Source organism: Coregonus lavaretus (genome assembly GCF_964263955.1).
Source record: "Coregonus lavaretus genome assembly, chromosome: 21".
NCBI classification, from domain to species: Eukaryota; Metazoa; Chordata; class Actinopteri; order Salmoniformes; family Salmonidae; genus Coregonus; species Coregonus lavaretus.
This window is the reverse complement of record NC_140008.1, coordinates 31350564-31365203: the sequence shown is the minus strand read 5'-3', so window position 1 is coordinate 31365203 and position 14640 is coordinate 31350564.

Below are 14640 nucleotides of genomic sequence, written 5' to 3'. Positions count from 1 at the left end.
CAAATGAGTGAAATGTCCCTGCCAAGTTTCTCTGAAGTGGCTTCCAAATGTGTCATTCTCAGGAATCAATTACACGCGTCAATGGCCGCTGAGAGGTATTGCCATAGCGTTAATTAGATTAAAGTGCTTTACATACAGTCCATGAGCATATTATTTTACTTTAATTGAATCAAGTGGAATTGAGCTATGTACTCTGTCTTTTGAGCTTATTTTAAACTCATCCTGTGCATACAGATACACTGTACAGGAGTATTTACTGTGGATATTGGTATTTTAAAAACAGCACTTTCCCATACTATCAATCCCCATAGCTGGGATCATGTCACATATCCCTCCTCTACCACACTCCTCTACCACCACTGATAACACTCCTTTCACTTTGTATTTTCTTCTCCTCTGCTCGTAACATAATTTCACATCTCATCCTCCTCTCCTCCATTCCTAACACTCGGTCACTTCATCTTGTTCTACTTCTCCACCTACCCTCCTCTCCTAACACTCTTCAACATATTTTCCTCCATCCCATATAGTCTACTAAAAAGCATGAGGTGACACACAGCCAAACATGTTTGTAGAGGTGCTGACTGATGGAGACTAAACTGAATGAAAATAAAGAAAGAAAGTCACACACTCTATATATGCCCCTAACAATTTAATGGGTAAACATAATAACCAATGTTTTGGCAACGTAGTGCCTTCTTCAGGGTTACATAATGCTAGAACCAGGTTATGTGTGGCACAGTGGTCTAAGGCACAGTGGTCTAAGGCACTGCTTCGCAGTGCTAGCTGTGCCACTAGAGTTCCTGGCTATAGTGCAAAATAATTACAATTAGTATTAACACTGGAATGCTAGATGTGCAAGAGATTATGTGCAAATAGAGATACTGGGGTGCAAAAGAGCAGAATAAATAACAATATAGGGATGAGGTAGTTGGGTGGGCTAATTTCAGATGGGCTGTGTACAGGTGCAGTGATCGGTAAGGTGCTCTGACAACTGATGCTTAAAGTTAGTGAGGGAGATAAGAGTCTCCAGCTTCAGAGATTTTTGCAATTCATTCCAGTCATTGGCAGCAGAGAACTGGAAGCAGAGAACTATATAATAATAATTGAAAAAAATAATACATGTATGCATTCACTAACTGTAAGTTGCTCTGGATAAGAGTGTCTGCTAAATGACTAAAATGTAAATGTAGACAAACAGTGGAACCAACGAACACAACCCTTAAAGTCAGCCTTCACCTCCTCTTCTTATAATACTTATTAATCTCTCCTCTTCCTCTCCTTCTCTCCTCCACTCTTTCTCTTCCTCTACCTCTGAGTTCTGATTGACAGCCCGCTGTGGCCTCTAACCTCTCTCCGTGTGGCAGGAGACAGCTGAACTGACCAGGTCGGCCTCTGCATAGACCTGTGATACATAAAAAACACTCACACGCAGAGCGAGAGAGCCTATCCGACTTTCAGATCCTAACGACACACAGCAGAGAGGAAGAGAAGATGGAAGAGGCTCTTATCTCTAACACAGCAATGGCAATCTGATATCAGAGCAGTGATTGCCCAGTGAAGCGAAATAACAGAATCACTCACAGGTGGCCTTCATCGCTCGAGCTTCACCCCCTGCCTCTGTCAAAGGCCTTAATCAATGAATGCCTGGAAGTTCAAATGAAAGTCTGAGAACTGCTAGAAAGGAACCTGACAAGTGTAGTGTCCCTGCTGCTGAGGAACAGCATGTGATAGGCTACAGTACATGGGCTAATAATATTACAACCATTGGGGATCGCAGTAGAAAAAAACATCAAACCTGTTTGAATTAAACTCAACAAGATGCAACACTTCCAATTGTTAGCAGCTGGCGTAATTGTCCAAACCCCATCCTGTCATGTATTTATACATACACTCCCCTATGTATTAATTTGGACAGTCGAGCTAAAACTTTTAAATGGGTCTATACTCAAACTTTTTGGATTTGAGATCAAATGTTTTAGATCAAATGTTTTAAATGAGGCGACATTACAGAATGTCACCTTTTATTTAAGGGGATATTCATATATCTGTTTTACCTTTTACAAGGTGTCATAAGTATTTGAAAAAATATACTTATAGTGTATTACATTTCGTCAAAAGTTTTGTATTTGGTCCCATGTTACTAGCACGCAATGACTACATCAAGCTTGTGACTCCACAAACTTCTTGGATGCAATTGCAGTTTGTTTTGGTTGTGTTTCCGAATATGTTGTGCCTAATAGAAATGGTAAATAATATATTGTGTCATTTTGGAGTCACTTTTATTATCGTCGCGTCTATATTATGTTTTGATTGGCCAATGCATGGTAAAGTGAGTTTTTTACCTTGTCTTTTCTCCGTCAATACTCCATATTCCTGAACAACATTTGGGACCTCAGTTGAGAACTCCATTCCCTAAATGGTCACCAGATGGCGCAGCGATCGGTTCTCTCATTTTCTTGTAAAAAGGCAGTTTAATTCATTAGCATTATCCAATAGGCACTTTTTGAAATGACCTCCAAGTAATTCCACAAAGCTGTCAACAACTCGAATTACAGAGAACAATTAACTATGACCACTTCCTTCTGTTTGAATATTCGAGAAAGGTGTTGTTGATTTAATTAAAAACTATATTTTCTCGGCTATCTTTTACAGCAAACAATGAAGGAAAGCTAACTAATTACATGGGGGCTAATAGGCTAGTATTTCATTTTTGTTGAAGGAGAAACAGAGTAACATAGACTAGGATTACACATCATACAGTCTCATTCAAAGTGAAAAAACAGCATGTCCTCATTGGCAATCTATCTGTTCTATGTATCGAGCAGTGAAGCGAAACTGTAACTTTTCCACTCTGTTGTTTTTAGCTAGTTAGCTAACGTTATATCCCGACAACATTGACTCTCAATATATGTTGTTCTCAGCCATAATTGAATTCGAAATTGAATTGAAGCCAGATAGCCTTTATTGAAATTGTATCTGTTTCGCTAGTTGATGTTGTAACGTTAGCCAGGCTCCTGGGTTTGCAGCATTGCATTAGTGGAAAACAACACTGTTCTCAGGGCAGGCCTGGTTATAGGTAGATATGTTCGAGTCGCGTTGGGAGAAATTGTGGCATTTTAGTTAACCCTAACCCTTTTCACAACCTTTACTTAATTCTGCTAACCTGCCACGTTAATTATCCTAACCTGCTGCTTAAGTTCTCCTAACCTGTGCTACGAAAAGTAACTGCTGCTAGTCAAAACCGGCAAACCTGCCTTGAGAACTGTCTTAGTTTCCACTAATGCGATACAGCCCCGGGTTCACGTCTCATCCGAGCAGCCCAGCTATAGCACAACTTAGCTAGCAAGTGAGCTAACTCGTTTAACCTTGACAACATTAACCCTCAACATACTCTTTTGTTCAATGATCTCAGCCATATTCACAATTAAATTCAACTAACAAGCATGAGCTCAGATCGGCTACAAACGTTCATATTTTTGCATCAAATCGACATTTCCACTGTAGCTAGCTAGTTAGGTAGCTACGTTAGTTAATTAAACCAATGCTCAAATTACAAACAATACTATAATTCCGTGACAGTATCATCAAACAGAAGTAGAACATTATAGCTGTCTATTCGTTTTTGACCCAGCACTACACAGCCATTTCAAATGATCAACTTATCAGCAAGTGTTTGAATCTGGTGTGCAGTGCTAATGCAAAAACAGTATACAGTGCATTTGGAAAGTATTCAGACACCTGCACTTTTCCCACATTTTGTTACATTACAGCCTTAATCTAAAATTTATTAAATAAATAAAAATTCTCAGCAACCAACGCAAAACACTCCATACAAAGTGAAAACAGGTTTAAATAAAATCAATAAAAATACCTTATTTACACTAGTATTCAGACCCTTAGCTATGAGACTCGAAATTGAGCTCAGGTGCATCCTGTTTCCATTTATCATCCTTGAGGTGTTTCTACAACTTGATTGGAGTTCACCTGTTGTAAATTAAAATGAGTGGACATGATTTGGAAAGGCACACACTTGTCTATATAACGTCCCACAGTTGACAGTGCATGTCAGAACAAAAACCAAGCCATGAGGTCTAAGGAATTGTCCGTAGAGCTCTGAGACAGGATTATGTCGAGGCACAGATCTGGGGAAGTGTACCAAACATTTATTAAATCTGCAAAAAAATCTAATAGTCAAAACAGTCAAACTGTTTTTGCTTTGTCATTATAGGGTATTGTGTGTAGATTGATGAAGATACATTTTTATTTATTTTAATTTTAGAATAAGGCTGTAACATACCAAAATGTGGAGAAAGTCAAGGGGGTCTGAATACTTTCCAAATAATCTGTATCTTCCCGCAATGTCTCTGTCCCACACTGGGCTCGAATCAGTGATCCTCTGCTCGCAAACACACATGACAGTTGTCCTTGACAAGGTACCAACGATTTGAGCTATCCAAAAGGTACCAATTGGATGTCGCCGTCCACGAAATTTCAAGGCAAACTGTGGAGTCAGCCTACGGCACATTCTTAAAGGATAAGTTTAAAAAATTTACAACAAAATTCACTATGTTTGACGTAAATGGTATGTTATAGAAGGGTCCAGACACCTTTTTTTGTGATTTCACATGTTTTTGAGAAACCTACCTGTTATGATGAGTTTCTAGGGTATCAAGTGATTAAGAATCCAAAACCCCCCCAAAAATTATCCTTTAACTCTGTTACACGTTTGTATGTGATCATGTATTAGTGTATGTCTGTGATTCCTCTCTTGACCCACCTGCCCTCGGCACTACTCATTTATGTCACCCCTCTCTCTTAGACCTTGGTACTGTACTTGTACTCCTCAGTCTTACCTTCATTGTTCTTCAGTGAGACGAGGTGGTGGTATTGGGGGTTGCCCTCGGTCTCATTCATCCGAGGCAGGCCTCTCCAGAGGAACACTGAGGGGGGAGAGAGTGATAGATGGGAAGGAGGGAAAATTGACATGGTCTTGTCAGTAAGGTATACCAGTATACATACAGGTATGCTGGTTAGAAATAGGGTGCTTGTCGAGGCAAATAATGCATTACTAAACCTTCTAAAAAGAGATTGAAGAGCAATTGAGGATCTGAGGGAGTTGACTCCGCACGTCTCCTAGTTGAACATCTCACTGGCATCCCAGCCATTCAACTACCAGAGAGAGCAATACAAGGTAATTGTGGTCAGTGTGTGTTTCACAGTGTGTGTCTCACTGTGTCTGTCACGAGAGTGGTATACAACAAAGCAAGCTAGATCTACTCAGGGTTTTCTAAAGCTAGCCAATGCTGAAACATCAATCCATGGGTTTGTCAGTGCCACATTTTAATTTGTGCCGAAATCAAAATGAAATTAAAGTTATCTTGCATATTCAGCAGGTTATGGTGTGAAATAGGCTTTTAGAAGTGCCGTCTTTATCTTATTCATTATTGTTAATGTCATATTTGGTGTGCTTATCAAAGTATGAGCATCTTTTTCCCACGCCTATTGCTCCTTGTGGAACAGCTTGTTGCGCTGTTGCCATAGACATAGGGTTTTGGAACCTCTAACCCTGGCAATTTGATTGTTAAACTCATGGGTAAACTAGCAATGGCTGCCAATCTTGATTTGAATGGGAACTGGCATTTATGAATTATATGTCTATGGTTGGTTGCGGCTGTCAGTTTGCCTTTCGCAAATTTCTAAATATAATGGCACAAATAATGTACCATTGGGAAAGCAAATGATGTCCTTACTAAATGTGTAATGTGATAGCAATTTTAACATAATGTTTTTACACACAAAAAACACATTTGATTAATAAAATATTGAGTCATTCGTCTTCCTCAAATGAAGGGGATCATGACACAATCTTTGTGGGAGGGAAGGGAGGAAATCTGATTTCATTGGTCCTCAACTCGTGGCTCAGACACTTCATTCAGGATAAATGGAGTTATCCATGAGTTAACCTGCCCCGCAGCAGGTTATTTCTGAAAGACTCGTTGCCATAGAAATGTATCTGGCTAAAAGGTGAGCCAGTTTCATGGTACCGGTTATCCCGAGTTGAACTCAGAGTTGACCAAAGTTACCTCGCTATCTCCTCAAACCTGATTTGTAGTATAGGGCTCAGGACGAAGCCCTCTCTGTTGCCGTCTCCAATATCCCATTGATACAGCACTGTGCTCCCAGTTCACACCCAACAAGCTGATCGCTGTGTCTGTGAATGAATCCATCTACACACACACACACACAGAGAGAGACAGAGGAGACATAAAACTAACACTATCTACAAACAATTAACAAACCAATCAGTAATTAAGAATTGATGAATCATCATAATGAGATGGTGAGTACTGAATGACTCAAACCACTCAAGGCCTTTGAAGACTGTACGATTTTAGCCAATGTATGCCATGATTTTGCCGTCCCAGACAAATGTTGAAGTCGTGGGCAAATGCTTAGGTCATAAATGATTGTCGGAAGTCTTGGCTCGTCAGTGTGACCGGGTATAGGTCTGCCGATTAAGTATCACTACGTGGTAGGCTCCAACAAAGTTCTGGCAGTGTCAGATTTATTTTGCCTTTATTGTGTAGTGTGGCTGGTGTTACGAGCCGGTCCCGGTGACTGACCAATAGGAACACGGCCGGCACTGAGTATGCATACAATAATACAATTATTGTGAATAGTCACATTTGATTTAAACATTTACATGCTGTTCAAGAAGAACGATTTCCCTAATAATCTTGTTTACATGGCACATCTGAAATCAGGCTACCTGATGGGATTTTGATAAATGCTCAAAATCGGCAATCAAAATAAACATTCTACCACAGCGACCATGTTATTTCAGGGAAGGCTATTTGATTCTGAGTTCGGACACAAAAAGTTTGTATGTGAAAACTATTTCTAAGATGCATAGGCCTACTTTCAGTTTTTCCAAACTCACTTCACTCACACATAAGCACAGAGAGGCTTGTGCTGCTGGTGCTGGCACAAGCGCAGAACAAATACACAGCTGAAGTTAACGTTGCCTACGTTGGCTGATGGAGCTTCGCAAGCCAATCGCAGAATCTGTCCAGGTTGATATCAAGATTTTAATTTGGTAACATCTCACGGTGAGACGTGATAATCGTAAGACTGAATCCGATGTACATTCTGCAAAGGCCGTTAGCATCACTGAGATAGAGTTGTACCATAGCATGAGGTCATAAAGACAGATAGAGACGTGTTCACCTCTATTGTGCCTTGCTGTACCTCTTTCTTCCATTTTTTTACTTTTCTTTTCTGGTACCCACTCCTCAAAGAGAGATTTCATTAGACTCCATTGAACAACAAGGCAGACCGGTCCATTATATTACCCTCCAGCAGTCTCTAATGGTCACATTGTTGGACCTGTCACGACTTCCTCCGAGGCTGCCTCCTCTCGTTGTTCGGGCAGGCTTCGGCGTTCGTCGTCACCATCCTTCTAGCCACTGCCGCTCCTCATCTCATCATGCCATTTGTTTTGTCTTGTTTATTACACACACCTGGTTCATATCCCCTCATCAGTACCTGTATAAGTGTTCCATCAGCCCCCTTCTCTTTGTGTGTGATTGTTTATTGTGGAGGAGAGAGAAACTCGGTGGAGCTCCGTGTATTTTGTTTCGCCGGGAATATTCCCAATGTGCCTTGTATTTTGGAGTGTTTTTACGCATTACTGCGTAACTCTGTGGTTCAGAATCAATCCTGTTATTCTGTGATTTACCCTCCTGCGCCTGACTCCTTCAAAATCACCTCATCACAGGACCATACACTAATATTATACAGTCTGCTACATTAGCTTGTAACACTGTTCACTACATTAGGCAATCTCTGACAATAAAAAAGGGGCTGAAGTCTACAACATCCTGTCACGGTTTCGGCCGAGGCGGCTCCTCCTCCTTGTTCGGGCAGGTTTCGCCGGTCGTCGTCTCCGGAGTTCTAGCTGCCACCGCTCTATGTTTCTTGTTTGTTTGGTTTTGTCTGTTAGTCACACCTGTTTTGTGTTAGGTCTCATTTAGCACCCTATTTAGTTTCCTTGTTGTTAGGTTAGTGTTGTGTGTAATTGTTCTTGTCGTGGTTGCGCTACCCGTGTCGGTACGCTATTTTCCTTCGTTGCCTCCTTGTGTGTTTAGGAGAGTTTACGCACCTGTGTGTGCACTCGCATTTACGCCTGTGTGCGTCCTTTTGCCTCCGGGCTGTTTTGGATATATTTTTGTGCTTCAGTAAAGTCTTGTTGGACTTATCCTCTGCTGCCTGCGCCTGATTCTACACCACACCTACACAGCACCGTGACAGAATTACACACCTTGACATGGAATCAGCAGGAGCACCCGTCGACCCCATGGAGGAGCGTCTCCTTGGTCAAGAGCACCGGATCAACCGAATCGGGCACGCCTTGGAGGGCGTCATGGACACCCTTCGTCGATGGGAGACCAGCGGGGTTCCCACAGCCCCACCTATCGCACCATCACCACCGGACAGCCAGCCCGTCCATCGACCGGAACCCAGTGGGATTCGGCTCTCGCTCCCGAGGGCGTACGACGGCACCGCTGCCGGGTGTCAGGGGTTCCTCTTACAAGTGGAGCTCTACATTGCCACCATACACCCGGCGCCCTCGGGATACGAGAGCGTTTCCGCCCTCATCTCCTGTCTCACCGGCAAGGCGTTGGAGTGGGCCAACGCCGAATGGAGGGGAATAGACGCCGCCACAGTCACCTATGCGGAGTTCTCCCGTCGCTTCCGTGCGGTCTTCGACCATCCACCAGAGGGGAGAGCGGCGGGGGAACGTCTATTCCACCTCCGACAGGGGATGAGGAGCGCTCAGGCGTTTGCGCTGGAGTTCCGGAATCTAGCGGCTGATGCGGGGTGGAATGAGAGGGCCCTCATAGACCACTTCAGATGTAGCCTTCGGGAGGACGTCCGCAGGGAGTTAGCCTGCAGGGACACTACACTAACATTTGACCAGCTGGTGGACATGGCCATTCGACTGGACAACCTGCTGGCGACCCGCGGACGTCCCAGGTGGGGGCCTCCCATTCCACCCTCCAGCGCCTCCGAGCAGTGTCCGATGGAGCTTGGAGGTGCTGGCGCTAGAGGGAGAAGAGGTAGGAGCCCGAGGGGGGCAGTCTCCTGCACCAAGTGTGGGCGCGGAGGGCACACCGCGGCTAGGTGCTGGGGAGGGTCCCCTGGTGAGGGAGAGAGCAGGTCATACAGTGGGGAGTCCACCCAGGTGAGTAGGCGCCCTACTTACCCAGAGCTTTCTGTCGGACACATTACCTTACCTGTTTGTTTCCCACAGGTTGCACCTCGGTCCCAGCATAAGGCGCTAGTCGATTCAGGCGCAGCTGGGAATTTTGTAGATCGGAGATTCTGTGTTAAGTTAGGGATTCCCCTCCTTCCAGTCGAAAAACCCTTTCCTGTACATGCCCTAGATAGTCGTCCGTTAGGATCTGGGTTGATTGGGGAGGTCACAGCGGCACTTAGGATGATGACGCAGGGGGGTCATGAGGAGACGATTCAACTCTATCTGATCGACTCTCCTGCGTATCCGGTGGTACTGGGGCTTCCCTGGTTGATGACCCATGATCCTACTATTTCGTGGCGAGAGAAGGCTCTTAAAGGGTGGTCTGCTCAGTGTGAGGGGTTATGTCTGGGTGTTTCCGTAGGGGCGACCTCGGTGGAGAGTCCGAACCAGATGCCAGCACTGCACATTCCTCCTGAGTATGAGGATTTGGCGCTCGTGTTCAGTAAGACCAGAGCGGCACAGTTGCCACCTCATAGACAAGGGGATTGTGCGATAGACCTCCAGACAGGAGCAGCGCTTCCGCGGAGCCATGTGTATCCTTTGTCACAGGAGGAGAAAAGGGCAATGGAGACTTACATTGCCGAGTCTCTGAGACAGGGATACATACGGCCCTCCACTTCTCCCGCGTCCTCGAGCTTCTTTTTTGTGAAGAAAAAGGATGGAGGTTTGCGTCCGTGTATTGATTACCGCGGTCTCAATCAGGTGACGGTGAAGTACAGCTATCCACTTCCTCTGATTGGGACCATGACGGAGTCCTTACACGGGGCAAGGTTCTTCACAAAATTGGATCTCAGGAGCGCATATAACTTGGTGCGCATTAGGGAGGGCGATGAGTGGAAGACAGCATTTAGTACTACCTCCGGCCATTACGAGTATCTCGTCATGCCATATGGGTTAATGAATGCTCCATCAGTCTTCCAATCGTTTGTAGACGAACTTTTCCGGGACATGCAGGCGCAGGGAGTAGTGGTGTACATAGATGATATTCTTGTGTACAGTGCTACTCGGGCCGAGCATGTAGCCCTGGTGCGCAGGGTATTGAGGAGACTGTTGGAGCATGACCTGTATGTCAAAGCTGAGAAATGTCTGTTCTTCCAGGAGTCAGTTTCCTTTTTGGGTTACCAGTTGTCTGCGTCAGGGGTGAGAATGGAGGTGGACCGAGTGTCCGCCGTGCGTAATTGGCAAACCCCAACTACGGTTAAAGAGGTGCAGCGGTTCTTGGGTTTTGCGAATTACTACCGGAGGTTTATCCGGGGTTTTGGACAGGTGGCAGCTCCCATAACGTCTCTTCTGAAGGGGGGTCCGGTGCGCTTGCAGTGGTCAGCTGAGGCGGACAGGGCCTTTGGGAGACTGAAGGACCTGTTTACCTCGGCGCCAGTGTTGGCGCACCCGGATCCCACTTTACCCTTCCAAGTTGAGGTGGACGCGTCTGAGGCCGGTATCGGGGCAGTTCTTTCTCAACGATCCGGTACACCACCTAAGCTCCGCCCCTGTGCTTTTTATTCTAAGAAGCTCAGTCCGGCGGAGCGGAATTATGACGTAGGGGACAGGGAGCTGTTAGCCGTAGTACAGGCCCTAAAGGTGTGGAGGCATTGGCTTGAGGGGGCTCAGCACCCTTTCCTCATTCTGACCGACCATCGTAACCTGGAATACATTCGGGCAGCTAGGAGACTGAATCCTCGCCAGGCTCGATGGACCATGTTTCTCGCCCGGTTTGTGTTCAAGATCACTTACATCCCTGGGTCCCAGAACGGGAAGGCAGATGCTCTGTCCCGTCGGTATGACACGGAGGAGAGGTGCGTGGAGTCCATTCCCATACTACCGGAGTCTTGTCTGGTGGCACCGGTGGTGTGGGAGGTCGATGCGGAGATCGAGCGGGCGTTGCGCACCGAGCCTAGTCCTCCACAGTGTCCGGTGGGTCGGGTGTACGTCCCGCTCGAGGTCCGGGATCGGCTGATTTATTGGGCTCACACGTCCCCCTCCTCTGGACATCCGGGTATTGGCCGGACAGTGCACTGCCTTAGTACGAAGTACTGGTGGCCAACGTTAGCCAGGGATGTGAGGGTTTATGTCTCCTCCTGCTCAGTGTGTGCCCAGTGTAAGGCGCCCAGACACTTGCCCAGGGGTAAATTACAGCCCCTGCCCGTTCCACAACGACCCTGGTCTCACCTCTCGGTGGATTTTGTTACCGATCTTCCCTCGTCACAGGGGAATACCACCATCCTGGTCGTTGTGGATCGGTTCTCGAAGGCCTGTCGTCTCCTTCCCATGCCGGGTCTTCCTACGGCCCTACAGACCGCTGAGGCTCTATTTATTCACGTCTTCCGGCATTACTTGGTGCCCGAGGATATAGTGTCCGATCGAGGCCCCCAGTTTACCTCCAGAGTCTGGAGAGCATTTATGGAACGTTTGGGGGTCTCGGTGAGCCTTACCTCGGGTTACCACCCGGAGAGTAATGGGCAGGTTGAACGAGTCAACCAGGATGTGGGTAGGTTTCTGAGGTCATATTGCCAGGGCCGGCCGGAGGAGTGGGCGAGATATGTGCCCTGGGCCGAGATGGCACAGAACTCTCTCCGCCACTCCTCCACCCAACTAACCCCTTTCCAGTGTGTATTAGGGTACCAGCCGGTTCTGGCACCGTGGCATGAGAGCCAGATCGAGGCCCCCGCTGTGGATGAGTGGGTGCGGCGCTCGGAGGAGACGTGGGACGCTGCACACGTCCATCTGCAGCGTGCCATACGTCGACAGAAGACGAGCGCCGACCTACACCGCAGTGAGGGGCCAGCGTACGCACCTGGAGATCGAGTCTGGCTCTCAACCAGAAACCTGCCCCTCCGCCTGCCCTGCCGGAAGCTGGGTTGGCGGTTTGTGGGGCCTTTTAAAGTCCTGAGGAGATTGAACGAGGTGAGTTACAGGTTAGAACTACCTATTGATTACAAGAATATTAACCCCTCGTTCCATGTGTCTCTCCTCAGGCCGGTGGTAGCTGGTCCACTCCAGGACTTTGAGATCGAGGAGACTCCTCCGCCCCCGTTGGACATCGAGGGGGCTCCGGCGTACACGGTTCGGACCATCCTGGATTCGAGACGCCGGATGGGGGGTCTCCAATATCTCGTGGAGTGGGAGGGGTACGGTCCGGAGGAGCGGTGCTGGGTGCCAAGGAGGGACATTCTGGATCCGTCCCTGATGACCGAATTCCATCGTGGTCATCCTGCGCGCCCTGCTCCGCGTCCCCCTGGTCGTCCCCGAGGCCGGAGGCGGCGCGCGGCTGGAGCCGCGCGTCAAGGGGGGGGGTACTGTCACGGTTTCGGCCGAGGCGGCTCCTCCTCCTTGTTCGGGCAGGTTTCGCCGGTCGTCGTCTCCGGAGTTCTAGCTGCCACCGCTCTATGTTTCTTGTTTGTTTGGTTTTGTCTGTTAGTCACACCTGTTTTGTGTTAGGTCTCATTTAGCACCCTATTTAGTTTCCTTGTTGTTAGGTTAGTGTTGTGTGTAATTGTTCTTGTCGTGGTTGCGCTACCCGTGTCGGTACGCTATTTTCCTTCGTTGCCTCCTTGTGTGTTTAGGAGAGTTTACGCACCTGTGTGTGCGCTCGCATTTACGCCTGTGTGCGTCCTTTTGCCTCCGGGCTGTTTTGGATATATTTTTGTGCTTCAGTAAAGTCTTGTTGGACTTATCCTCTGCTGCCTGCGCCTGATTCTACACCACACCTACACAGCACCGTGACACATCCCATATTACAGTACACTCCAATAGACTCTCTAATGTTTTACGTCATATCAGGTATGGTATGACTGCCAGAAACAAATAACGCTTAATCATAGGACAGGATGGTTTCAAATACTAACGTTAATTAGCTAGTCATCAAGGCCTTTTAAAATAGGAAGTCAACTCAGATCTTTAAAGCTAGCGTTAGACAACTAGCTAGGAATTGTAGATAGGTAAGAACTGAATGTCTCTCTGGTTGATACCGTAAACTAGTTAGCTAGCTAGCTAGCTAGGTCAAAGCAATGTATAGCCAGACATTAGTATTTCTGGCATAGTCATAAATACCTAGCAAGCTAAATAACTGGGTAGGTATCTAACGTCATAACTTTTAGAACCTAGACATGTTCGCTGACAGGAAAGATTATTATTGGTAACATCAGCTAACAGGATAGCCTCTTCGCTCCGGGAACTAGCTACTTATAAATTTTCAAATGTTTCTAACATAGATAGTTATCTAGCTAACGTAGCTAGCTAGGTCGCTAGCTAGTACATATGTTCGAAGTCTAACGTTGTTAGACACAAACAAAACGATGAATGATTTGCAGAAAAAGGCACACAAGGAAACGTTAACCAAATTCCCCTAACATTAGCTAGTACACTACCATTAACTAGCTAACAACCTCACTGCCCAGCGACAGTTTCAACAAACAAAGCAACAACTTTTACCTCAAATAATTATCATATTAACATACTAGCTAGTTAGCTATTCCAGTTTGGACATTCATCACTTGTACAATAATCCAATCTCTTACGATGATGTCCCTATGATGTCCCTATGCAAAAGGTCTCCCTGTCATCTCTACTGTACTGGAATGGGTAGTCAATCACACAGTAAATACTAAATTAATAAAGAAGCAAACTAAACCCTTCTACCTATTCCTATACTACTAAGAAAATATAAAAGAGCCCTACTAACGTCTAACAAACCCTCCCCCAAATCCCTTCCACAGTGCTTGACTTTGTGCCGGTACTGTTTGTATTTAGGTGCAGGAGCTGCACAATATGTTTGAGCTGATATTCTATAAGAGGAAGAGGAGCTCAAGCAGCAGAAAATGTAAGGTGCCGGTACTCCGCTCCGTTGAGCTCCTGCCCAAGTCAAGCACTGCCCTTCCACCCCCCATTCCCGTCCAACCTCAATAACCCTACACATCAATCTTTCCCTCTGTTCCACATACCGGTACTTACAACAACAACACATCAACACATGCTTCACTCTACACACAAACCATTCACATGCTTGCCAACCAGATGTACTGTAATGACAAGTTCAATGTCCTAGGCGCAACCAAGCAAACACCACCTCTTCCTTCCTAATCTGACATTTGAACCCAGACGAGATGAGACAATTTTTTCTGAGCCAGGCAAAATCACGCATCAACGTCATTATTAAGGATATATCCAAGTAAATGCCAATAGAAAAAAAGCTAAAACAAATGAAAATGCTAGTGTGCTGTCATTCCAGGTGCAATGTTTGACGTCACTGAGTTAGCTTAAGTTGGCTAGCTAGCTAGCAAGTGACAAGAACGTTATTCTGCCTGCATAACAACCAGTTT